Source organism: Lepisma saccharinum, chromosome 7, assembly GCF_977018435.1.
Source record: "Lepisma saccharinum chromosome 7, izLepSacc3.1, whole genome shotgun sequence".
NCBI lineage: Eukaryota > Metazoa > Arthropoda > Insecta > Zygentoma > Lepismatidae > Lepisma > Lepisma saccharinum.
Window position 1 is genome coordinate 88,044,752 of NC_139235.1, and position 26,940 is coordinate 88,071,691.

Sequence of the window (26,940 nt, forward strand, 5' to 3'; positions counted from 1 at the left end):
AACTGTTCTAGATATTGAAAATTGCGAAATCATTTGCCGAAGTCTGAATCTGGAAGGGATCCAACGGAATCCAACACAACTTAATAAATCACCAAATCAATAAGTGTCTTTGATATGTTGCTACAGCAATATAGGATATAATTGTAAAGATTAGTGAGAATTCCAGGTATAATGTTTTTTCACAGGTTAGGGCAAAGCAGGATCTCAGGGGGTCTAGTTGGCCCCCCTCTAGCTACGGGCCTGCAACTACTATCGATCCATTGTAAGCTTTTGGACGTGATCAAGGTGTATTGTAATAGTTAATAAAAGCATTTTCATATATTTTTAATAAATCCAGGTTAAAAATTCATTAAAGAACATAAATGTTTTTTTCTCGGCGAACACGCTGTATACGTGAAGAGCATAACGAAATGTTGTGGGGGAAGAAGAAGAGGAGGAAGAAGAAGATTAGAAATCCAAGAATTTCCTTCAGCATCTGGGAAGTAATGTAAATTGCGACGTGTAATTGTGATGTTAGTGTAATTTCACGTAGGTTTACGTGATTATGCATTATGATTGATGTATTCTGATGCATCACACTGTAAGTATTTGGTTTGAAAAGGAACACAAATATCAATCCGCTGCATGTTAGTACGTATCACCTTTTTCCACGTAGGATAGAAACGCATGACAAACGTGTTATTATTTACACACACATCTATATTTGTTTTATGTTGACAGAATATTGCAACTTTATGTATGGATATAACAACGCCTTCCAGCTGTGTAGAACGTACGGCAACTTTCCTTGGGTTTGTTTCGACAGAGCCACTATATGGATGATCCAGTTTTCTATAGTACCGAACAATCTTAGTGTACAGCAAATTGGACAAAATATAACAGCATTTCAAGAGTTGTGGACTTCTAGCTGGGAAAACAAATATCCTAGATGAATTTGCGTGGGAGATTTTTTTTTGGTTCATGCTTGTAGTAAGTTCTAATGACATTGATTTATTTTTTTTTCTAAGCTGCGACCATATTATCGTTTAGACCCATTCGAATCGAGATAGATTTAGAGCACCAGCTTTTCTCAATCTTCAGCCACATTTGGTACTAAATTTCGACATTTATATAGCATCTGATCAACCTAGCTATGTCCCTGAAAAAAGATTAGCTATCTCGGCATGAGTTTACAATACCTGACCACTCTCCAATTTCTATAAAATTTCGCCTACTTACTAATTTCGGTGTCCTGATGACGTATCTGTAGTTCATATTTGGTGGTCACTTGTTAAAATTGTACATTTATGTTTAGAACTTGTAAAATAAACTTGCGATTGGTACTAATTTACTATCCTTCGGACACATTTATTTATTTTTACAGAAGAAACTACTTACCGTAATTAGTTCCTGTAGCATTGTCGAACATCAGGAAGGTGTTTTGTGTGATTTGGGAATGTTTCAGAGCTGAAATTCATGTTGTTCGTTGAAAATTAATTCTCCGACGGAGATAGCGTTTGGCGCGTACATCTGTGTATACCATGAAGTTCGTACACCTTCATACACCATCACCTTCATACACCATCGTGACGACTATCATGACGTGTCGTGATTGTGTTTTGTTGATATCCAGTGTTTCGAACTGCCTGCGTTTGCGACGAGAGTTAGAACTGTGGATCGAGGGTTTGGAGAATGACGTGTGGTGGGTGTGTTGTAAAGTTTGTGCCGGGTGTGGACAAACCATTGGCGCTAGCCCCACGAACCATTGGCGCGTTAATAGGTTAGTAGGGCCACGCAAAGGTTTCAATAGTTAAAAAGATAGCCCCACGAACCATTGGCGCTAGCCCCATGAACCATTGGCACGTGGATAGGTTAGTAGGGCCACGCAAAGGTTTCAATAGTGAAAAAGATAGCCCCACGAACCATTGGCGCTAGCCCCACGAACCATTGGCGCTAGCCCCACGAACCATTGGCGCTAGCCCCACGAACCATTGGCGCTAGCCCCACGAACCATTGGCACGTGGATAGGTTAGTAGGGCCACACAAAGGTTTCAATAGTGAAAAAGATAGCCCCACGAACCATTGGCGCTAGCCCCACGAACCATTGGCGCTAGCCCCACGAACCATTGGCACGTGGATAGGTTAGTAGGGCCACGCAAAGGTTTCAATAGTGAAAAAGATAGCCCAACGAACCATTGGCGCGTGGATAGGTTAGTAGGGCCACGCAAAGGTTTCAATAGTGAAAAAGATAGCCCCACGAACCATTGGCGCGTGGATAGGTTAGTAGGGCCACGCAAAGGTTTCAATAGTGAAAAAGATAGCCCCACGAACCATTGGCGCTAGCCCCACAAACCATTGGCGCTAGCCCCACAAACCATTGGCGCTAGCCCCACGAACCATTGGCGCGTGGATAGGTTAGTAGGGCCACGCAAAGGTTTCAATAGTTAAAAATTGGTTTCGAAAAAAATATTCGTAAATAGATCTGATTAAGTTTGTCGACGGGCATTTCTTGGGTTCCGAAGGTTGAAACACTGCATAACAATTGAAAATCGAGAAAAAACAAGGCCGATGCGTCATTCCTACGCGTTATTATTTACGAAGGTGTCCGCGCCGTGTTGTGTGTGAGGCAAACGGAAAGGTAGGAGGAAGAGGTAGTCGTAATGTGAAAAATTGCTCTTACTTTCATCAAAACAACGTCAATACACGTTCAGGAATGTTCCGCGAAGCAGATACGTAAGTTCGAATGTCAAAAATTTGGCAAAAGAGAAGCCGGACGCGCAATTATGTGGGAAGGTGTACTCGCGATATTGTGTCTCAGGCAAGGAAAAACACCTAAGGTAAACGTCCCTAAGTTCGACAGGTTAAGGAAAATTTTTACAGTTAATTGCTTGTAGTGGCTTTCGTATTTCATAAATGCAAGTAATTTTTTTTTTGTCTGAAAGTTTAAAGATTCTACTTTAACCCAAAAAGTATTTTGCATTCCAACAGTTATGTTACATAATTATTAAAAAATCAAAAAGTGAATCCTACAATATGTCCCTAAGTTCGACACCCTGTCCTTAATTTCGACAGTTTGTGTACCGAAATTCGACACCCCCTTATATCTCAACATCAGACACTAAATATGCAGATGTTAATAATACCAATAACTGCACATGTCCTCCTATTGGCATTTCATTATATTCAACTAAATTTACAGATTTATCAGGGCATGAACTGAACAAAAAAAGATTTGTTGTTAACCCCCCTCTTTTATGCTCAACAAAATTTAAAATATTAACATGAATTACTTACCATGCCAAAGGCTAGGTACATCAAAGCAAATAAAACACTGAAAATGTTGATTGTGTTTATATTACAACTTTGAAACATAGTTTTACAGGGTGATTCCCAATGGTGTATCAAAATCAAGGAAAAAAATTTGAGGACTAACTATAACATTTACTTAGCCAAGCCTAGATGCTAAGGAACAATTGCTGTTGGTATCTGTGATATTGATAACATTATATATAACACTAATAAGTAATTAACATAAATTTTAAACAAATGCAAAACAACTTTCTGTCTGAAGTTAGGTGTGAGTCCTCAAAATCAAAGACCTAACTCTTAGACATTTACTTTTTTTTCTTGAAAACATATCTGACCCTTTCCCCCCTTCATTACCAAATCTGGCAACTCAACAGGACCAATAATTTGAGGGTCTGATATGAATGAAACATTACTTTCATTGGTGACAAATTCCTTCTTGGTCACATCAACACTCTTAAGTCCAATCACTTTTATTACATCTTCCAGGATCTCCTGAACAACACAGAGGTAAGTAAATTTTGATGCATTTCTTTTCCCCCCTAAAAAATCCACAAAAATGAAATCCCCTTTTACATCACTTTCATTGACAATCTCTAATGTCATTTCATCTGACTCCTCCTCTTGCCAGTGAGAATCACTTTTTTTTCAATGACAATGCACTTTCATCTGAAGATTCTGAGTCACTCACATCAAGCCATTTCTCTCCCTTTTTGCCTAAACTCTTTGTCTTCTAGTTCTGTGCAGCAAGTTTTTTCAGCTCTCTAGTTCTTTTGTCTCATCTGCTTGATGCTCTTTCTCCTCCTTTGTTAGCAGTGGTAGCGTCATCGCCTTGTAATCAAGGGGTCCCGGGTTTGATCCCCGATGCAGGCACATAGTGGTTTGGATCCCACTTTAAGCTGTAGGTCCAGTCCCGATTAGCCTTACTGTGCATAAAGTGGACTTAAAACACGAAATCAATCCTCCTTTGTATAGTATTTGATCATTTAAGGAGATGTAATCACAGCAGGCAGTCTTTCTCTTTGCTTTCTTGGAAATTTTTTGGACTTGGCCAAATGAAGCTAAAGTAAGGAACAAATTAGGCTGAGTTTAATGTAACTTAATTATCAAGCGGCTCCGGTGTACATCCTTTGTTCCTCAATGTTTCTGCATTGTAAATGGCTAGAACTTATCGAAAATTGTTCGTTTTTGTACCAGAAATGCAAAAACAATCACGTAAAGTGAAAATGACGTGTAGAATTTGAGATTTCCAGAGCTTTGGGAAATTTTGAACGTTTCCCACCCCGACCCAAAAAATTCTGTCCCACACACTCCTACATTTTTCACAAAATCGTAGAACAAGGAAAATCGTGTACTGTAAGAGGCCAAATTTAAGTTCTGTGTAATATTTATCATTAATCAGGCAAATTTTGCAACATTTTCACAGAATTATTAAGAACATTAAAAAATCGTACACAAGACAAAATTTTCATCATTCGGCTATTTAATTTGCATGGAGTTTTAGTTCAGTTTATCACATTAAGCCAATATAAACACTTAATTATAACGTGACATTTTTTGGTATTATTATTGCAATTTTGTATAGTTGAGGTCCCTAACATTAAGTGACGCAGGAAGAACGAGTGATTTCATGGAAATAGCAATGACACAAGAGAGAAAAAGTATGCAAAAAGCCCAGAAATGACGTTTCAGGGAATGTCCCAAAATTCGACATGCACGGCACCAAACTTCGACACCCCCCTGTCGGATTAATGTTGCAATTGCCGTAGGGCAATGAAACTGGTATTTTCATGAATGGTAAACAACATGCCTTTCAATGCACATCAAAACCCAACATTGTGTATTTTCGAATAAATTTCGACACTTGTCGAAATTTGGTGCACTATCCATTTTTGTGCTCATATGTTCGACACCCCCCTTATTTTGTTACATGAACAACCTTTGTCTGCCACAACAGATTAGGAAGCTCAGAAAACAGCTCTAAAACAACAATAAAGTATTGAAATTTGTTTTGAAACAACACAAAACTGGTAAAAACCTTACGTAGAAAATTTACCTTCTTATGAAATCCACTAAAAATCAGTCGATTTTTCGCAGTTAGCAAATAGTGCCGTCATAATTTCTCCCGCGCTGCTGCTATGTCTCATCTGGTGCAACTGCCCTTTTCACGACGTGGGGTAAACCTGTACACTGTCGCATGATACATGCACGATTTTCTGCATTGCATAGTTTTCTTATCTTTTACGATTTTTCAAATACCCTGTCGAATTTAGGCACATTGTCGAAATTAGGGACATTTACCTTACCAGAAAGACGTTCTGGTAATGTGAAAAATTGCAATTAATTTCATCAAAACAACGTTAATACACCTTCAGGAATGTTCCGCGAAGCAGATACGTAAGTATCAATGTCAAAAATTGACGGAACCAAAAAAATAGAGGTGTCCGAAGGATAGTAAATTTTTACCGAGTTCACAATTAGTGAGTAGGCGAAATTTCATAGAAATTTGAGAGTGGTCCGGTATTGTAAACTCGTTCTGCTATCTCTTTTGAGATATTTGTCATTAATAGGAACGTTCAACTTCAATCAAGTAGTAATCTACATTTTATTGTCACAACAGGCAGTGAGCTACTATTAATCGTTAATCTTTGCAAAAATTTGTACCTACTCAGCCATTATATGAGGGGCAATCAAATTAAAACCGAACACCCGCTACAAAGTGACAATGGAGTTTGTTTTATTCAAAAGTAATTGCCACAAGTGTTAAGACATTTATCCCACTGGGAGATGAGACGATCAATTCCAGTTTTGTAGAAAGAGGTAGGTCACTGATGGATCCACAACCTCACCCACTGTTACACTTCCTCGTCCGAATGAAACTGACGTCCTTAATGTCTTTCTTTAGCTCACCAAAAATGTGGAAGTCACAAGGGGGAATATCGGGGCTGTATGGAGTGTTTCCCAGCCAAATGTCTAAAGCTTATCCCTTACCAGATTGGCAGTATGGGGACGGGCGTTATCATGCAGAAGGATGATTCCGTCCGACAGCATTCCAGGGCATTTTGACTTTATGGCACGTCGCAGTTTCTGCAACGTGTCTGCATATTGCTGCGCAATTATTGTGGCTCCACGCTCTAGGAAGTCGACAAGCAGAGGGCCCTTGCAGTCGAAGAAGCAGCTCAGCATGACCTTACCGGAACTCTTATGGACAGCCTTGGATTTCTTTGTCGGGGAAGAATTGACGTGTTTCCATTGTTGGCTTTGCCGTTTGCTCTCGGGCTCAAAATGGTGGCACCACGTTTCGTCCCCTGTGACGATGCGTGACAGAAACACATACTCTTCCTTGTACCGCTGCAAAGGGGGGGCGTTTGAAACACTGACAGGCGCTTACGTCATCAAACGTACGTATTGTTGTAGGGCAAGCAAATGAAAGCAGTGTCAATTGTTCATCGGTGAGATATTTCTCTTGAAAAATACATGATTTTCCGGTCAAATATATTCCACGATGAAAGAAAATACCTCGACGAACGTTGTAAACCTTGGAGAAACTCATTTCCGTAAGTAGTTTCTTGTGGAAAATTAAAGAAATGTGTCTCCGATGTATGAAACTGATAACGTTTCAGTTAGGTTAGGCAAACATAGTTAAAATTTGGTGTCGTCGTAGTATCAGGAATATATATATTTGCATATGAAACAAAACATTTCGCGAAACTCGTCGGTTTCCATTCCGAAAACTAATGACTTATTTTAGCTTCTTTTGCATTTTCTAGACGTTTCCGACAACTTTTAACTTCAGATTCATGATTAGGAGGCCCCAATTAGTGAGTATGGCAAATATGAAGGAAATCTGAGAGGGGTCCGGTCATCTTAAGTTGTTCCGTTGAATTGAAATAACGTATATTCGTATAATTACAGTAGATAACTGTGATCGACCAAAAAACGCCCTGCAGTCGACGCGTTGGACATGCCCAGTGTACAACATTTAGTCCCCCCAACTAACGCTTTAATTACCAAATGTGAGTCGATAGCAAGGAGCAGATGTCCAAAACACTACTGTATAAATTTATGTATCTTTTGAGAGACAACAGAGAATAAAATTAATACAAACTTAACCTATGTAAAAGCAGCAAAGCCAGAAGTCACAGGTTCAATTCCTGATCAAGGCATGGATGGTTTGATTGTGTTCGCCTTGTCTTGGCGTGATTAAGTTTGTACAAAATTTATGTTAGTTACTAAATCATGTTTGTTAACCTTAGAAAAATGTTTTGAGTTGCTGAACCTAATGAAACAACACCTCACCAAACCCCACCATTCATTCACGGAGAACCTGTAGCTATGAAAAGAAAAAAAATAAATAAGTAGTAATGTTTTGGATCCAAGTAAAAAATATGAGGGGCATACTATAATGATTTACACTTTATTTTTTTGTACCTGTCGAATGAAGCTAAGAGTTTCTCTGCTATGTCCACCATTTCAATATAATCCCCCTCCAACTTGTCACACTTGTGCCACCGATGTGGCGGCTTCTGCAGTCCTTCTCGGAACCATTCTTTCGGAGTACCTCGTAGCCACACTTGGACAGCTGTTTCCAGTTCTTCAAAGTCTGCAAAATGATGACCGTGGAAAGGTTTTTTCATGGCTCCGAAGAAGTGGGGCCATGACCGGAGAGTATGCAGGGTGTGGCAGGACCCCGAAACCCATTTCAGCAATAGCCGTGGTTGATTCCCGACTGGTGTGGGGACGTGTATTGTCGTGTTGTGGAGCACTCCTTTTTCCCAGTTTCCTGGTTGTTTCTTCTGAATTGCCCGACACATCTTACGAAGGGTCACCACGTATGCAGTACTGTTAATAGTCAATCCTGGTTCCAGCCAGTCAATGAGGATGATGCCCTCTGTATCCCAAAAGACCCGTGTAATGTTTGTTGGTGTTGTCACAGTAACTTTCCTTCCAGAACTTGTCCCTTTTTCTCTTAACGTGCATCCTGTTCTCCAGCCTTCCACCCAATTGTAAACGTTTTTTTTTCTTGAAGGTGCATGTTCACCACACGCTGCCACCAATCGTCTGTAAATCTCTGCTGTGGTCACACCCTTTCTCCATAGAAACCAACTTGTCCAACGCTGACAATGATGCACGGAATGTGCTGCTGTGTGGACACGGGGAATTCTTTTTGGGCACTGCTGCCTGCAATCGGTAGATTAGACTAGTAGCTTCATATGCCAGTCCTCACTTCTCAATGGGCCAGAAAAAAAAATAAAGTGTAAATCATTGTAGTACACCCCTGTTTCTGATACTATATATATGAACCTACTGTGGAATGTTTGTTGAGTGTGTTAATGAAACTATAATAATTTCATTAACTTTTCTTCCAGTGAAAAGGGCCTCCCCAATGGCGCAGTGGTAGCGTCGTCGCCTTCTAATCAAGGGGTCCTGGGTTCGATACCCAGTGGAGGCACACAGTGTTTCGGATCCCACTTTAAACTGTGGTCCAGTCCCGATTAGCCTTACTGTGCATAAAGTGGACTTCAAAAACCAAATCAAACAATCACTTCTTCCAGTGAAAATAAAATTCTGGACGTACTATATAATTTTAACTTTAAATATTTTTTATATTCTTTGTAGCTGAATTTTGGCGATTATTTAATGATAGTTCGCAAAATATCAGCTGCCATGTTTATTTACAGTTTAACATGATTAGTATTTCGTAGAGCTGAGCCGATACCATGACCGATGCCGATACTTGTATAATTCCAGTACAAAATAACGAAGGCTAGTTACCGAGTGATACTAACTCGTCACATCACTTGCCACGTATTTAGAAATAATTTGGGGATCCAGTCCGAGCCCAGTGTCTCAGTAATATAATAATGAAATTGTTTTTAATATGTTAATATAATTATTTGTAATAGTATGAAAATTAATTAATTAGTACTTAATTTCTCTGTTGCGTACGGAGTATTGTTGTACGTAACCACAGACTAAGAAACGGAGGAAAGACAATGTTAATACTTATTTTGTTTTTTCTATCTTGAATAAAGAATATTGTTATTACATAAATAGTAAAATGATGCTATAAGATTAGAGATAAAACTGCAAATGTTCATAATATGGCTTACGTGCAGTTAAGACCGCTAAAATTTGTGTAAAAACAACAGTCAGGACAAGGAAATGTATGTCAAAGAAGTAAATAAATTGAATATTTATTGAATAACAAAAGGAATGATGGTAGCTCCATTGATGAAAAGTAAAGTTCCTCATAAATATTTTATGTGCATTATTGTAAGTAGTGGTGTACATAAATCTTTAGAGGGGCCTCTCCGATGGTGTCGCCGTTGCCTTGTAATCAATAGATCCCGGGTTCGATACTCAGTGAGGGCACATAGTGGTACGGGTCCCACTTTAAAATTTAGGTCCATTCCCGATTAGCTTATCATTCAAAGCTGTACGTTTTCAATCTAATCTCAGCAAAAAATTATTTGATTGATTTGCTTTATTTTACTTCGCTTTTTGTGCTTCTTTTGGCTAATTTGCGAAGATGGGGATGAGTAATGAAATTGATGAATGGACACTCCCAAACATCCATGCCCAGGCCGGGATTTGAACCCTGGCATCGTTGCGTGATGTGCTAACCAGTCTGCCACGAAGGCTGGTTTTTGGCGGAAATAAATAGTCATCATTGGCAGATACCGACAGTCAGACGAAAGACAGAAGTGAAGAGGATAAGTATAAATTGCTGATTCCCCTTTGTGCTTGAACATAGATAATACAAAGCTAATTTCACAGTGACCTTCATCCCCCTTTTCCAAGAGCTCCGCATCTACCTGGCCCGGCATTAGTGCAGCGGGGTGGGGGTTAAAAACATCCATCTATCTTACCACCATGAGCTTCAAGCAAGAATTGGCAAGGAATAGTTTATATCCCAAAGCGTTACATGCCTTCATGGTCACATTTGGGTTCAGCTTTCACTTACCCATGCCTCTGATCTTACCATCTGCTTCCCAGGAGGGTGGGGGTTTATGATCCAGTGTTTCTAGGAAAATCTATGGAACTTCCTGTGCTGGTCTCCCAATCGGTCACAAGGATGGGTGAAGGAACTTTTAAAAAGTACAAATGTTGAGACGAGTTGGTGCCTTTGCCCGCTCTTCTAGCCACTGAAAATCTTTGGTATCGGTAAAAGAAAATCAACTGATACTCACCGATGCCGATACCGCTGGTATCATACGTTGTTATCGGCTCAACCCTAGTATTTTGTATATTATTTTACACTAAATGTTTGCTACTTTTGCCTATAAAATACATTGAATTTTAAATCAAGAGAAATTAAAGTGTGTTTACTGTTTACATGTTACATTTCCTTTCATATGAGCTTTACGCAATCACTACATATATTTTGTTTCTTTTTATTTCTTAGAGCCTAATAAACACCATTCAATCATTACGAGATTATGTACTGTCACCAAAATTGATTCTGATATCTACTAATTTCTTTGAAGTGATTTAAATCAGTGATTTTTCTTTTTCTTTTAGTCAGCCGATTTAAATCAAATCACCTTGTTCTGAAATACCATTTATACTTTTGAATAAGAGTTGTGTTTGAAATCTCATTTGGTATATCTCTTGTTTTTCAGTATAAGGCTTGAGTAGAATGAGTTGCAGTACACATTGTCAAAAGATGTGGCTATGTGGGCAGAATGTTTGTTCGTCGTCGGTGGCCCAGTATACTCTCTGTGACATTATATGTTGGAGGTCTTCTTCTCGTCCTGTTTGTTATACAGCAAATGAAGAAGCTGTACGATGGAAATCAAAAGTTGTACCGCCTTCAGTCCTACAAGGAATATGTAAGTGTTCCCTGTGCCCATTTGAAATTTCCATAATCTTGTAATAATAGACATTAGACTGGCTTTCATTACTTCAAAAATAACAAATTTATTACAAACTAGCTGCACAAATAGCTTTTATTAAATTATTGGTAACACATATATTAGCCTAGTATTAAAAGAGACGTATTTATTCATTGTAGTCTTTTAAATGGAAAGAGACGTATTTATTCATTGTAGTCTTTTAAATGGCACGTGCTCTTGAAAACTGCTTTTACCACACCGAGCTCTAGTTGGGAAAGCGATATCTATGCACACAAAGTTAGCTGTGTTACATTGATTGCCATGTCAACCGTGACATTGCTGCTTGGGCTGCAAGCTTTGCCATTACGAGACTGAAGAGCTACAGGTAGAGAAGCCAAGCTACTGCATTTGGCTTCCAGGAGTTGAACTGAGCGCATATTGTTACCCATGTTGTTTCCTTTCATGCAGTTTTAAGGCTATGAGGGACAGTTTTGCGTACACAAGGTGTTTTCTGATCAACCTTTCCTTTCTGTAGCATATAGATAGAATGCTATGCTGCAAATCAAAAGAACTGCTCATGGCAAAAGACTGCCTGTACAGTTTCGTAGAAGTTATTGGTTTTCTCGATCTACGAGTAATATTATAAGTTAACTCCCTTTTGATGAGGGAACCCTTTGATTATCCCATATATTGGGAATTTCCTGATTGTGATTTGTTATTTCACCTGATTGCATGTGCACGTCCGCCTCTTTTAACCTGCACGTATTATCCTAATTAGACCATCTGTCGAAATAGACAACCAGCAAATATTCAATAACGACAAGTGGCAAGGGATATCTATCAAAGTATATATCAGCTGCCATGGTTATTTAGAGCGTAATGATAGTGACATTGTTTACAGTTTAACATGATTAGTATTTGTATAATATTCTGCATAAAATATTTGTTATGTTTGCCTGTAAAAATTGTTGAGTTTTAAAGCAATGAAAAGTTAATGTGTTTACAGTTTACATAACACATTTTCCTATTGTATGAACTTCACTCCATCAGTACATATATTTTGTTCCCATGCTTTTTCTTTGAAAATGTTAGAGTATCTACAGTATTGTGCAAATTATAATAATAATAATTCCTTAATTTAGCGAGTGAGGGTCAGCCGTTGGCTGCTCTACCACCTAACCCTTGTCATGAGCTACGTAAGAAAATATAAGTATATATAATATAATTCATATTTTGGATGCATGTGACTTACTCACTATCATATATAAGCATAAAATCAAAATTTGTTATTTACTTACATACAGTGAGTATATACTTGTCAAAGACGTTTCAGTAGCAACTGCCCCCTTCTTCAGGTCAAGAAGTTGGCTTTATGAAAATCCACAAAGCTTCGTCATTTAGAAAGGATATGGATTTTTACATGGACAGGTTGAATGCTAGGATAACAAATGACTAAAACAGGACTATTCCCACTTTTTAAAATCCCTTAAAACTCATATAAAAACTTAAAACCCGTGTTACTATCCGATCACAATTCACATGTTGACTGGAACTGGTATGTACTGAAATGCGCGAGGTTGCGGGTGAGTCAATTTTCTACCTTCCCCTAACTTCCCCTTCCATTACGTAATTTCAAAGGAGAAGTCGCATATGATGCTTGCCTCCCGTTCAATGTCTGGGTTAACCTTTAGACCGCCGAGCGGGTTTTCGAAAGTAGCTTCTCTCTGGTAGGGATGGCCAAACGGATCCGGATCCAAAAGTTACGGATCTGGTTCCGGATCCTAGAGTTCCGGATCCGGGTCTGACAGTTTCGGATCTGGATCCGGATCCGAGAGTTCCGGATCCGGTTCTGAAAGTTTCGGATCTGGATCCGGATCCGAGTCTGAAAGTTTCGGATCTGGATCCGGATCCAAGAGTTTCGTATCTCAATCCCATTATAATATTACCACACCTTAAAAGGTATTATGATCTTCGATTACAAAGCAATTTTCGTTAGTCCTACAAGAATTTTTTTTCAAGTGTTGTTCCTAAAATACTTTGCTACGCATCGGCTAACACACTCGTGCACACATGTCAGAGGTGAGTTTGTAAATGCCATTGAAATGAATATGTATTCATTCGAATGTATTGGAAATGAAAACACGCATAAATGTGAGACATTCCATTCCAGGATGAAACCTTCAACACATATAACAAGATAGAAATGTTATACAAAAATTATACAATTGTTCTACAGTTACAGTTCTACATATTAAAATAAAACATTATAATATATGCAGTGTTAAATAATTACAAAGTGTAAGACTAACAAGGGAGGTTATTTAAGTATCCCCCTCCGATTTCCATGAAACTTGGCAGTATAGTGGGGCCAAAAGGAAGAATTACGTGATTTTTGTTTCAGCTAAAAAACGGTTTTAGGGGGCAAAACCCCCTCAAATGTCAAGATGAAGACAAATTGAAGTGAGGATCTGACCCCTGCGTCCCCCTCCGATTTCCATGATACTTGGCAGGTGTATAGTGGGGCCCAATGGAAGAAATACGTGTGTTTTTGTTTCAGCTAAAAAACAGTTTTAGGGGTCAAAACCCCCTCAAATGTCAAGATGAGGACAAATTGAAGTGAGGATCTGACCCCTGTTCCTCCTATCCGATTTCCATGATACTTGGCAGGTGTGTGTATAAACGGGCCCAAATGAAGAAATTAGGGGGCAAAAACCCCTCAAATGTCAAGATGAGGACAAATTGAAGTGAGGATCTGACCCCTGTGTCCCCCTCCGATTTCCATGATACTTGGCAGGTGTGTGTATAAACGGGCCCAAATGAAGAAATACGTGTTTTTTTTTGTTTCGGCTAAAAAAACTGTTTTATGGGGCAACCCCCCCCCCCCCTCAAATGTCAATATGAGGACAAATTTAAGTGGGCATTTGACTTATGTTCCCCCTCCGATTTCCATGAAACTTGGCAGGTGTAAGTATAAACGGGCCCAAATGAAGAAATACGTGTTTTCTTGTTTCAGCTAAAAAACTGTTTTAGGGGGCAAAACCCGCCTCAAATGTCACGATGAGGACAAATTGACGTGAGGATCATCTGACCCCTGTGTCCCCTTCCGATTCTCATGAAATTTGACAGGTGTATAGAGAGGCCGTATGTCCCCTGTTTCTTCCTATGCCATATTTACATGGTTTCGGGGTCAGATCCCCACTTCAATTTCTCCTCATCTTGACATTTGAGGGGGGGGGGAAATGAAAACACACATAATTGTGAGACATTCCATTCCAGGATGAATTATACAAAAATTATACAATTGTTCTACAGTTACAGTTCTACAAATTAAAATAAAAAAGTTCTGGATCTAGATTTCGGATCCGCTAGGATCCGGATCTGGCCATCCCTACTATACACCTGCCACGTTTCATGGAAATCGGAGGGGAACACAGGGGTCAGATCCCCAGTTCAATTTGTCCTCATCATGACATTTGAGAGGTGGTTGCCCCCTAGAACAAATTTTTTGCCGAAACAAAAAAAAAGTATTTTTTTATTTGGGCCCTGCCCCTGCAAGTTTCATGGAAATCGGAGGGGGAGACTTAGACCTCCCTTGTAAGTGTATTAATTAATTACAAATCGTGCACGCGCACACACACACACTATATATATGTGTGTGTATGTATATTATATATATATATATATCTATATTAGCAGGTAACAATATGTTATGAGTACATTCTTACTTTCCAAAGAAGCGCATGTGGGATGGCAAAACGGATCCGGATCCGAAAATTCTGAATCCGGATCCGAAAGTTCTGGATCCGGATCCGAAAGTACCGGATCTGAAAATTCCGGATCCGAAAAATTTTAGGATCCGGATCCGGATTTCGGATCCGCCAGGATCCGGATCTGGCCATCCCTACTCTCTGGCTGCCGCCTTTGAGGGCAATTTTCAAATTTTACACTTATTTCAGAAAAACGTTATATCTCGGAGACTATTTGATCAATCTACTTCAGGTAACTTTTGTTTTTCAGCTAGAACGTCAGGGCATGCAACCGTGCAGGAATCAAAATGCCGAAGCCAATAAGAGGGGTTGGGTGGGCTGCAGCCCCCAACTTTCTATGAAAAATATCATGAAATGGGGAGTTTTTTCACATATTCTGTAATGTAATGAACCCAGGAACATGAAATGACTTTCATTCGGTTGAGAAAGGACCATTCTTTGAAAATAAGGCTAAGGTACGCCTCCCTTTCCAAAAATAGTGGGGGAAGAGGGGGCAAACTCCCCATTTTTATGATTTTTTTTCATTGAAAGTTAGGGCCGCGGCCACCCAACCCCTCTTATTTGCTTTGTCGTTTTGATTTCTGCACAGTTGCATGCCCTGATGTTCTAGCTGAAAGACAAAAGTTACCCGAAGTAGATTGGTCAAATAGTCTACGAGTTATAACATTTTTTTGTCAAAAAAGTGTACAAATATAAAATTCGCGCCAGCTTCCCTACGTAACTTTGGAGTCAGGGGGAGGGGAGTGGGTTCTGGGTGGGTGGATTTTCTTCCACATGACATTTCAAAGTTCTATCTCAACATCTGTCAGCGTTTACAACCTCACATAAAAGTGTGAAGGTCCTAAAAGCACATGAACTTTTTAATCAGCATGATGGTCCACCAGTGGACCATCGACAGGCTACGCCTATATTTTCGATGGTCCACTGGTGGGCCATTGGCCGACTAAAGGTTAACCTTGAATCCGATTTCTTTATATTCACGTTTTTCCCATTTTTTCAACATTCCTCGCCATATTTAATCAATATTCCCATCTTCTCTATTCAGCTTGTTCTCTCTATTTTTACATATAAATGAGGCCTCATAAACATTTCTACTTAATAATTTGTGTTCCTCACGTATAACTTCCCGTGTGACTATCTCATGTTCCTCTTCCAATAATCCTGTACGGGGGTTTCCATCTTTAATATCCTTATCGTGTTCTTTCCATCAGACCCCTATACTCCTACCAGTTTGCCCTACATTTTCCTTATTGACATTTGATTCTGTATACACCCTTCTTTCCCTCTACATTATCACCCTTTCTCAGTCCTTCTCTTTTGTAACTCATAAAATGTTTCTCCAAACATTTAGGGGCTTTCATCCCACACTTAATTCTATACGCTTTTGTTACTCTTTCCACTTTTTCAGATACTCCCCTAAAATACGGGATAGCCACATATTTACATTCCCCTAATGTCTCATTTATATTTCCTCCACTTTCTTCTCTCCCTTGTTTTTACTATCTTTATTATCGTCCTTGGAGCATATCTTCCTCACCCTACTCAAATTCTTCCTCGTTTCTTCATTTTTATACCCATTCTTTCTACCAATTCCAAAAATCCATGTTATTTCTTTTTCCAGCATCGTTTTACAATTACATAATCTTAAGGCTCGGATGAAGAAATTTAAGAAGACATTATACACTGCCCTCCAGAAATTAAGCAACAACAACAAAATGTGAGGTAAAAGAGAAAACAGTTGGAGAAAAGAGAAGAAGAGTGGTGGGCATGCTGAAAGAAAGCAACGAATGCGTTAGGGAAAACAGGTGAGTCATAAAGTGCGATCATCGTGCCCTCGCACGGATTTATGGCGTACCAGGTATTGGAGTCGAAGACGCGCGTGCACGGAAGAGGTCACCATTTGTTGCTTAATTTATGGAGAGCAGTGTATTTTGTCCTCATAGTGTGTGATGATTCCTTATTTATGTACTTATCTCCTGCTAAGGGCTTATGGAAGACACCCGTTTTAATTTTCCTTCCTGTCTTATGATCTCCATATCTAAGAAACTAATCGTATTATCTTTCATATCCTCCCTCGTGAACTTAATTCTTGCTTCTTGTACTTCTAGGTTCGCGTACAAGTTATCCAGCACCTTTTCTTTCCCAATCATTAAAATGTCATCTCCATATCTCCCATACTACTTGACTCCATTACTTAATGCACTTAAAGCTGCATTCTCAATATAGTATATGAAGATACTTGAAACTATCCAAGAAACGGGATTCCCCATGGCTAGACCTTCCTTTTGCATAAAGATTTTATCATTACAGTAAAAATAATTGTAACCTGTACTTATGTTAAACCACCTCACGTACTCCCACGTGGTTATTACATCTGTACCATTTCCCATTAGCTATCTATGCAAGCAATCAACGGCTTTTACTCGCGGTACGCTGGGGTAAAGGTTGACTATATCAAAACTAGCTATTCTGTCATCATCTTCAATTTCAATGTTTTCGATTTCCCCCTTAACTTCCCAAGCGTTCAGCATGCTGAAAGCCGTGCTTTTCCTTACTTCATTAATTCTTCCTACCAACATCTTGGCTATCCCGTAACCTGGGTGGGAATACGTGGGTATATTTGGCCTAAGAGGGATGTCTTCTTTATGCATTTTAGGAATGCCGAATGCCACAGGGATAGTTCCTTTCTTACAATCTTCAGTTAGCCTTTTCTTCTCGCTCCTACTTAATGTTATGCTTATTTCAATCTCTCTTTTTGTATCTCTCGTAATTTTATTAGTGGGGTCTTTGCCTATCTCTATGTAGTCAGTGCCTATAAAACACTCTTCTAGTTTACTCCTATAGTCTTCTTTACTTATGACGACCATCCAATTTTCTTTATCCGATTCTATTATAAATATGTCGTTCTTTTTGGCCCATTTTTTGACATTGTCTAATCTCTTTCTATATCCTTTACTGATCTTTCCTCCACTTTTATCAAACCCTTTTTCATTCTCTTTCCGGATTTGTTGTTCTATAATATCGTGTATCTTACTCCTTACTTCCCTCTTATCATCCCTATTATCTAGGATAGCCCCTATCCTTTCTGTAGCGATGATAAACTCCTCTTTATCTATTTCTACATTTCCTATCGTGAACGTTTGGCCTTTTTCCATAATGATATTCAAATCCGGGTGTAATTCCTTATTAGTTAGATTAAGCACATTGCTTTTTACTTCTCCGTTTTCCTCTTTCTTATCCACCTTCCTCAATGTGGAAATAGATAAAGAGGAGTTTATCATCGCTACAGATGGCATCGGGCAATGTCCTCGCTTTTCACGTCCAGCTGTAGCATTTTCTGCAGAACGTAAAAGCACCTTTTCTTCTACGTTCTCCTTCATTTTCTCTTGAATTCCATGGATCAGCAGACATTCTCTTCGTGAATATTGTTCCATGGCGTCGATCTTATCTTCATTTTGTACAATTCTATCCCGCAACGAGGCCAGTTCTTCTCTTTGTTGCCTAAACTTCTCCTCGATTCTGGCTTCCATCTTGGCAAGGGCTGCCGGTAGTTTGTTTATGGCTTCTGAGTTCTGGAGATTACTCACAATTCACTCTCCATTGCTACCTTGAAGGAGGCTAACTCGTCCCGTACTTCCTTTTCAAAGTTGTTGAGGCGATCGCTGAGTCCCTGGTCCTTTCCGGTGGTGCGTGGCATGTTGAGTTGGTACGCCTGATTTCGAAAGCGAGCGGGAGGATCTGTCTGTGATGGAAAACGGGCTAACTTGTCACTTCTCTTCTTCGATTATATCCTTCTACCAATGGATGACCGTATTTTGGTGTTCTATACACACTTATACAACTTTTATTTATGTGAACAAAAGTCCAGCTACCTAATATCCAGCAAAAAATAACGTAAAACACAGAGCCGATGTAAATGTTACTAACTGTCTGGCGCCATTGAAATGTGTGGTTGGACTCATTGAAAAAAAAAAAACATTTCTTTGTTTTTAAAGTGTTCTAACTAAATATATTTGACGATTGTTATAACTTTTTATGGGATTAAACTGTTTGTCTGCTTCGATATAATCTTGTTTCCCATAATCCTTTCTGTTACTGTATCACAATTATAGGTGGCAGCACGATTCTTTGCATATTCGGAAAAATACCTGGAACAATACATACATTTTTACCGTGTTATTTATGCTATTTTTTGGTTATAACAAAGGAAGTAATATTAATTCTGGTTGTTGTAAGGGGCCACTTTATTTGTATCTTTGGAGCACCACGTAATTTCATAAAACACGTGGTTAGAAGTTTAGAAAAAAGAGTGGAAAGGAATAGTACATAAACAATTATTAAAGTGTGCTCAAAAAGAGCCAAAGATGGTCATACAAAGTACTGACAGTACTTGCAGTGTGTATAACAACGCAATGTGTATTACAAAACATTAAATCTGTCAAATTTCTCTACATCAAGTGAGTTAATCTGTGTTTCATTTTTTCAACTAACGAGTCCAATAATATGGCCAATACTGTAATACCTTAATAAACACAATTAAATGATTACACCTGATTTAAACCAACCAACATTGATGCACTGGAAGTTGTCCAAAATTTCGTAGAAATAACATTTTTCCATTACTGAAATGCAGCATACTTTATAGCAGTGACGTGGCGTGACTTTTTCAAAAGTGTTACCGGCCATCAGGCGTTTATCATCTCCACCCTACCCTGCCCCCCCCCCTTTACCCCCCAAAAAATATGCCTTTGATCTAGATTTTTGTTCATTTCGTTCTTTTATTTTCAATCCGCTCAGTGATTTAGCCACAATCACTCCTAGAAAGAACTGCAACTCATGAGAGAGTTACCGCGAAAATCCAGCGAATAGTGGTCGAGCCTTGTCAACCATCTCCGTTTCTTTGCAAAGGGGTGGAAAGGGGGAGAAGAACCACGTATTCAGGTCAGTTTGACTTTTGTGCGGTGAGCAGACGAAGAATTCCCCTCCTCCAGCGGTGGAAGAGAAGTCCAGCTGTATGTACTACTGTTGCCAACTTAGTTTTTTTGAGCAAGGTTTGTCCAAATCACGAATCGCATCAAGTACTTATCTTTTCATCTATTAAGTAAATGGTCTCAGTTGTAGTTAAAATTAGCTTTGATGTTGCAGTCTAGCTCTTGTTGCTTCATAGAAATAGTATCCCCATTTTAGGCGGGATTTAGCTCTTTTCTGGAAATCCAATGTGACATCACTTGCTGATCCGGTAGGCTGGACCGGCAACTGGGCCCTTAAACAGACATATGAATAACCCCATAGCACACTTGCCTCTAAGTATTTCCCCGCTCTTCCCTTGCATTGGTGCACTTTCCTCTTGTTACCTCTTGAGGGTAACGAAATGGCCTGCCTCTTCTCTTCTGTCGGCTGCAGAAAATATGTCCTCTGCAATATACACTCGACTGCAACGCTGTTGGTTAACGTATTTAACAATGTTGTTATTTTATTGAAATTTTTTTTTTACCTGTGGTAACACCGGTTACATGCATGTCACGCCTCTGCTTTATAGAGAAAAAGAGAGTAGAAATATTTTCACAGTGCCAGGTAATCTTCAACATTTCCCTTCCTGATTCTGTCCCAAAAATTCCCACCGACAATTGAGTGATGTTAATGAAATTTTCCAACTCTTCTCCCTACAGTTGGAGGAGGTGTTTGACTACCTGAAGGAAGTGGAGGGGATGGCAGATGAGGCAGGAGATCGTGTACAGACTCTTAACAAAGTATTACGAGAGCATGTTTTTGTCAACAACTCTGAACCAAAAGTGAGGTTAACGAGGTGACACTAACGCTTCATAGAATATAGATTTTCAATGAACATTTCTTTCCGAACTTTATGTTAATGCTGATTTTATATAACCATTTTACATGATTGTTAATAGAATGATGGTTGTGAGAGTTACTTGTTTATGAGTTATTTTTTTGAAACTATGAAAATCTGTCCTGGAACACTGAAGTAATGATATGTTTAGGAAATTATTTTTTGTAGCCCATGTACTTGTTACGAGAGTTTTCAATAATCATATTGCATCTGATGGTCATGTTATCAGCAAAGATTAATGTGAGAGAGAAAAATTGTCCACAAGTTAGAGTAACAATTCTATATTTATACACATATGTATATAATCTTAGTAAAGTTAGATGTTTATTTTATGTTAATATTACATATTTGTTGAATGAACAATGGCGAGAAAGTTTAATCTTGTAGAATTTATAACAGCACGTTATTAGTTTTTCTATTTTCTTTGTTATCGTTCTGATGGTCTGAACTTTTTTCCCATTTGGTCTAATATTGTTTATTGTAAAATGATTATTTCATTAGCTTGCTAAAGGTGCCAAATGGTAGTGAAAGAGAGTAATGTTTAATTTTAAGACTGAAAAATCATATTTAATTACTTATGAATGGATCTAAACCAGTTTTCTTTATTTTGATTCGTTTATACATATTTTTTGAACTTAATTGAAAATGTTAGTAGTTGACATATAATGTATATACTGCTTGAACCAGCCATTTTCATATATGGTTGTAATTCCTAGTTGACTAGTTGCTCAGTCATGAATATATAATGGTTGTTGGAAATTGCGAGAATAATTAGTCTCTTGAAATACTTTAATGCATATTCAGTACCTTAGAGAAAGAAATGTAGATAATGCACCATACGGTACTTGTTGAACTTGTGGCTGCAGTTTTGACAGAAAACGATACATTAAATAATAGTGGGCGGAATTACATGCAGACCCTAGATAGGAATATTTTTGCAGTGCTGTAGATAATGACAGTTGTAGATTGTGAGTAATCACCATGATATCTTCTTTGCTTTTTTAATAGAATTTTCTTGCAGAGAAGTTGATAGCATTTACAGATGGGAGAATCCAAGCAACTAGTTCAGTGCCCCAACTAAAAAAAGAACAACTTTTTTTTTATTACAAAAAATGCTAGAATACGAAAAATGTAATGTGTAGTCGTGGGTACTTCTGGCGTGTAGCATTCCCAAAAACTTTCAATGGAATCGTTACAACTCAGAAGTGTCCATGACTACATACCATATTTACTCATGTATAATGCACGCTTTTTCCAAAATTTTTGCCCCAAAAACTGTGTAATAATTTGGACAGCCAACATGAAACCACACATGTTTACACTATGTCACTGCATATAACATGTACATTATAAACAGGCGCAAATACAAATTATCAGGTTGAATTTCTTAAGTAATAATATTGTTTAAAGAAACACTATAAAAGTGAAGTGGCCATTTCCTTTGATTTTTCACTTTGTAACGGAACGTTTTACAACACTGTTCTGGTAGAATTCGAGCATGCACCTCCCGTCTCACGAGATGGGTATCATCAGTATTTGTTGGACAAGAAATAATAGAAAATAACTTCCTGGGCACCTCCCATCACACGGGATGTGTTATCAGTGGTATTTGTTGGGCAAGAAATAATAGGAAATAACTTCCTGAGTGCTGCAAATCCGTAACATAATTTTGATCTTGCGCTAAACACAGTGGTGGGAAAGGGGGGAGCTGAAGTGGATTAGTGACTCATTGTATACACCTCATCTTAGTCTAAATAGCAACAGGTGACTCATTGAATAGGTATGATGTAATTCGCTCTTGATTGGCATAGCACCAGCGTTACGACTGACAACTAAGAAAGCCTTTTCTTGAACCTGAGTTGTACTGCCCATTGTACGTTCAGGGACATTATACACGTGTAAATATGGTATGCTTTTCCTGATATACAGAATCAGTTCCACAAATCGATGGACGTTTGGTCTAAATTTGTTTAAGTATCATTATACTCCAATCAGCAATTGACAAGAGGTATGGTAACAATATGACAACATTCCACAAAGTAAACAGATTAGTATTCATCCTATATTTCTGTTGGGTTTTTTCATAACTTTTTGTGTATTTCCAACATTGAATTAACAATGTAAATAGTTAATTTTCTAGGAGGTATTGTTCAATACATGTGCAATATGCAGCAGTCGTTTTCTTATTGTACTTAGAGATTGTGTCTTCCAACATTTTGCGTATTTTACATAAAAATATATGCTTCTCTGTATATTGTACTTAATGTTTATCCGTTGTGTGAATGCATGTAAAATATGCTGAGGAGCTAAATCTGAAACTGTTACTGCAATTAATGGATATTAATATTATTATATTGTTTGAAGCAACTTTCATGTTATATGTATTTGATAGAAATGTACATATCTGGTTGCAATGTGTGTAGTTTTTGTTAATGAATGAAATCGTAAGTGGTTGTATAACAGAATTAATCACAGTAATAATAGTAGTGGCTAATAATTTATTTTTCTTTTTACTTACACATACAAACAGTACTTTTTCAAGAGAAAAGTCGAATCAATCATATACAGTGAAACCCCGGTTTTACGTTGTTGGATTGTAAATTTTCCCGCATTATACACTCAATCTTGATGATGCTAACATAGCAAAATTTTATGAAATTAATCTCAATTTTACGTTTTCTTGCATTTTAAGTTATTTCAGTGTGGTTCCCTGAAAAACGTAAAATCGAGGACCTACTGCAATACTTAGTTTTTCAAAATATTGTGCATACAAATATACATTTTTTGAACTATCAATGAATCCGTTAAGGGTTACGTGTTATATGATTAGTGCTGCACCATTGCAATGCAGTCTTAAAGCGTCAAGCTTTGAGCTCGGCCTAATGTAAGGAACACACTGGTTCAATTCTCCTGTGGGGAAGCATAACAACTTTTCTCCTGAGATTTCGCTCCATAACTGGTTGATGATGCTCACCTCTGCGGAGGAATGCAGGAGTGAGGTCGATAGGTAGGCCTGGCCCTCAGTGCAACGGGTTGTTATTATTATGTGATGACTTCTTGTTTTCTGTTGTAAACTCACTGTGCATGCGTTAAAATGTTGAGGAAATAATTAATTAGCCAGTATACATGCATCTCTACTTGCATTGCGATTAATTCTGTTATGAATTGATTACATGAACATTCTGTAAAGATTTAAATGGTTGCATAACTCCACTTTGTTTTTACATATGTATTCTACATTTACACAACTATGTTGCAATTATGCTGTAGTCTTCACCAGCATTAATTTCAAGTTTTTCTCGTATAATTTTGTTCCATCATTTTGATCCTGATTTGATAAATGTAATTGGAAGAAAACAAACATTCATTGTATGCCAGAAGGATGTGACTGATAGTAGAATTACACATGTTTTTGTGGTGCTATTATTATATCCATCTATTTAAAACTAGTGTATTCTTGCTACAAATGAGCCGAAACATGTAGAATGGGAATGTGAGTTATAAATCAGTTATGTTCCATGTTTCTAACCTTCGAATATTTTCTCTATTTGTATTATTATATTGATTCATAATGTCATAATGTACTGACCATAATTGAGGATTTGTAAAGCTTTTGAATGTTATATTCGAAGTACTACACAATCTTTATTCAGAAACTTTTTTAGCATTAAACTTGGTAAGAAAGCTACCACATGGGGAGTGCAAAAAAAAAAAAAAAAAAAAATAGTGTGGTCACGTGCTCAGCTGTTTCCACCTCAGAACAAAATTCAATAATAAAAAGAAACCTGGACATTCATAGTTATATCTTACATTTCAATGCTGCGTTTGAAACTTTAAAAAATTGGTACTTGTAACTTGTAACAGTTGCATACTTTACAATTTACGGAAGTCTAAATGTCACCAAAATATCAAGAGATTGTGTAGAGACATACTTTTTGGTGCAATATACTATTTGTGGTTCCCTGTTGTATTGTATTTCATTTCTGAAGTTTGTAGTTGTGGAATATGGGGCAGAATGAAAGATATTTCGGATTAGTACTTTGTATACTAATGTATTGCAATTTTTACTTTTTTTCCATCATTGTGTGGTACGCATACACTGTTTTCACCTTTGTTGTGGTTTGTACAAGTTTCAGGTATCTCATGTCTACCAAAACACAATTCTTGTAAAATTGCATTTCTCTGCAGTTAAGGTTATAAATGTTAAATTAGAGCCCAGATTTTTATGTAGGATTGTCCTATAAAATATGTAACATGACTTAAAACATGTATTCCAAAAAAGCATATTTATTGCATATTCTCACTCTCATTGTAAATTTCAGATGAAATAAAATGTACTAAGCATAAAGTAAGTATAAGGAGGTGCGAATTATAATCTCATACAGATATATTTTACAAACATAACATTTTTAAATAACAGCTACAAGATGTTTTGTGGGGAGAGAACAGTTTGATATGAGAAAAATGACGACCATGTTTCCATTAGGATGAAGTAACTCTTTTGTCTATATTTCTTTTTTTTTTTTTTTTTATAACATCGTTGTGGCTCAATTTCACTGATGACACATTGATCTCATTCGAGTGTATCAGAGGTTGGTCAGACTCCTGTTGCCGTACAGCATACCTTTCATGTAGCCCCACAGAAAATGATCCAGTGCCATCAAATAGTGTAATTTTTCGTTTTCTGTGTCAGACATTTATGCAGACCAAAAGAATTGTGTATTTTTGCAGAATACGAATTACCATGATACATCTTTAGACATGCACACAATGTTCCACTGTGCTTTGCTGCATGACTACACTTGTGACTACAGCTGGTGAATACTACTGAAGCAGTGTTGTCACATAGCAACCATAACCTAAAAAAAATATATGGTAGCTCCAGCTCCTACTAAAAACCGTACATCTACATATTTTAAACAAAGAAATAGCATTTTCTTCACTTTAACACCGTCGTAGCTTACCAAAGTGTTGAGTACCCTTCCCAAGTGCTGCCGGCCTCCGTGGCAGAGTGGTTAGCACACCATGCTACAACGCCAGGGGTCCCACGTTTGAATTCCACCCTGGGTATTCATGTCACTTCATCAATTTCATTGTATCATCACCCATCCTCATCTTCGCGATTAGCCAAAAAGTGGCAGAAATACGAAGTAAAATAAAGCAATTCAATTCCTTCCCAAATGCTAAATATTAGTCAACAAAAATCACTGTAGGTTATCGTTAATAAAATGATGCCAATGCCTTTTGGTGCCGTTAGCACGTGACATCAACTTTTCTGCACTGTTTGCTGAAAGGCCCAAATGACACTTTTGTGCTGCTTCATAATATATTTTACTTTTATTTCTTAGTGAAATTATAGAACATCATGATCAATATCATTTTTTTTTAAGAATAGTAATTATAGCTGTTTATCATTCACAGAATATGTTTTTTTTTTTTTGTACATCAACTTTTTTAGATGCTGAACAAATAATTTACTTGGGAACAGTTTGTCCCCAAAATAGAACTTTAGTTGTTTTTGTTTAGCTGTTTTATCCACTTCACTAATTGCCATGTTCCTGATATCGTATGTTTCCCTATAGAGGAACTAGGAGGCCAGTTCAAGTTATGGCACGTTTCTTCATTCATATTGGGCAAGTTTAGGACCTCCCCGATGCTGCAATGATAGCATCGTCGCCTTTTAATCAAGGGGTCCCAGGTTCGATACCTGGTGGAGGCACATAGTGGTTCGGATCCCACTTTAAACTGTAGGTCCAGTCCCGATTAGCCTTACTGTGCATAAAGTGGACTTAAAACACCAAGTCAATCAATCAATATTGGGCAAGAAAATCACATTTCCAATAAATAACTGACACTGCACCTGATGTTATGCTATACGTGGCCATGCAAGGGTATCAACTCGTCACTCGTGAAACACTGGAGGGCGTTTCCCACATATCACACAACAGCATGTGAACATTGAGAAGTGTTTCTTGCAGTGAACATGGTAAAAGTGACTAAGATATTTATATTTTAATGAAAAATCACTACATACATGAAGAATCAATTGGAATAATGTAATTTGTTGATATTTTAAAATTTTATGCACTAAATATGCTGGATTATGTAATTTTGAAAATCAGGGCTCTAATTAATTTCTGGTACCATTCTAAATTTACGATGGCCATGTGTATCGTCTTGGATCTTCTTCATATTTATTATT

At 37.9% G+C, this 26,940-nt stretch overlaps 1 long non-coding RNA gene across 2 annotated transcripts; it reads left to right on the forward strand.

Annotated features, from left to right (window-relative positions):
- Positions 1–434: 434 nt before the first annotated feature.
- LOC145989997 (uncharacterized) lies at positions 435–25,193 on the forward strand. 2 transcript variants are annotated; one of them, XR_014441912.1, is made up of 3 exons: positions 435–580; positions 10,911–11,120; positions 20,560–25,193. It is a non-coding gene; the product is annotated as an uncharacterized LOC145989997 (long non-coding RNA). The 2 variants fall into 2 exon arrangements; XR_014441913.1 differs by lacking the exon at positions 435–580 and adding an exon at positions 919–969.
- The last annotated feature ends 1,747 nt before the right edge of the window (positions 25,194–26,940 follow it).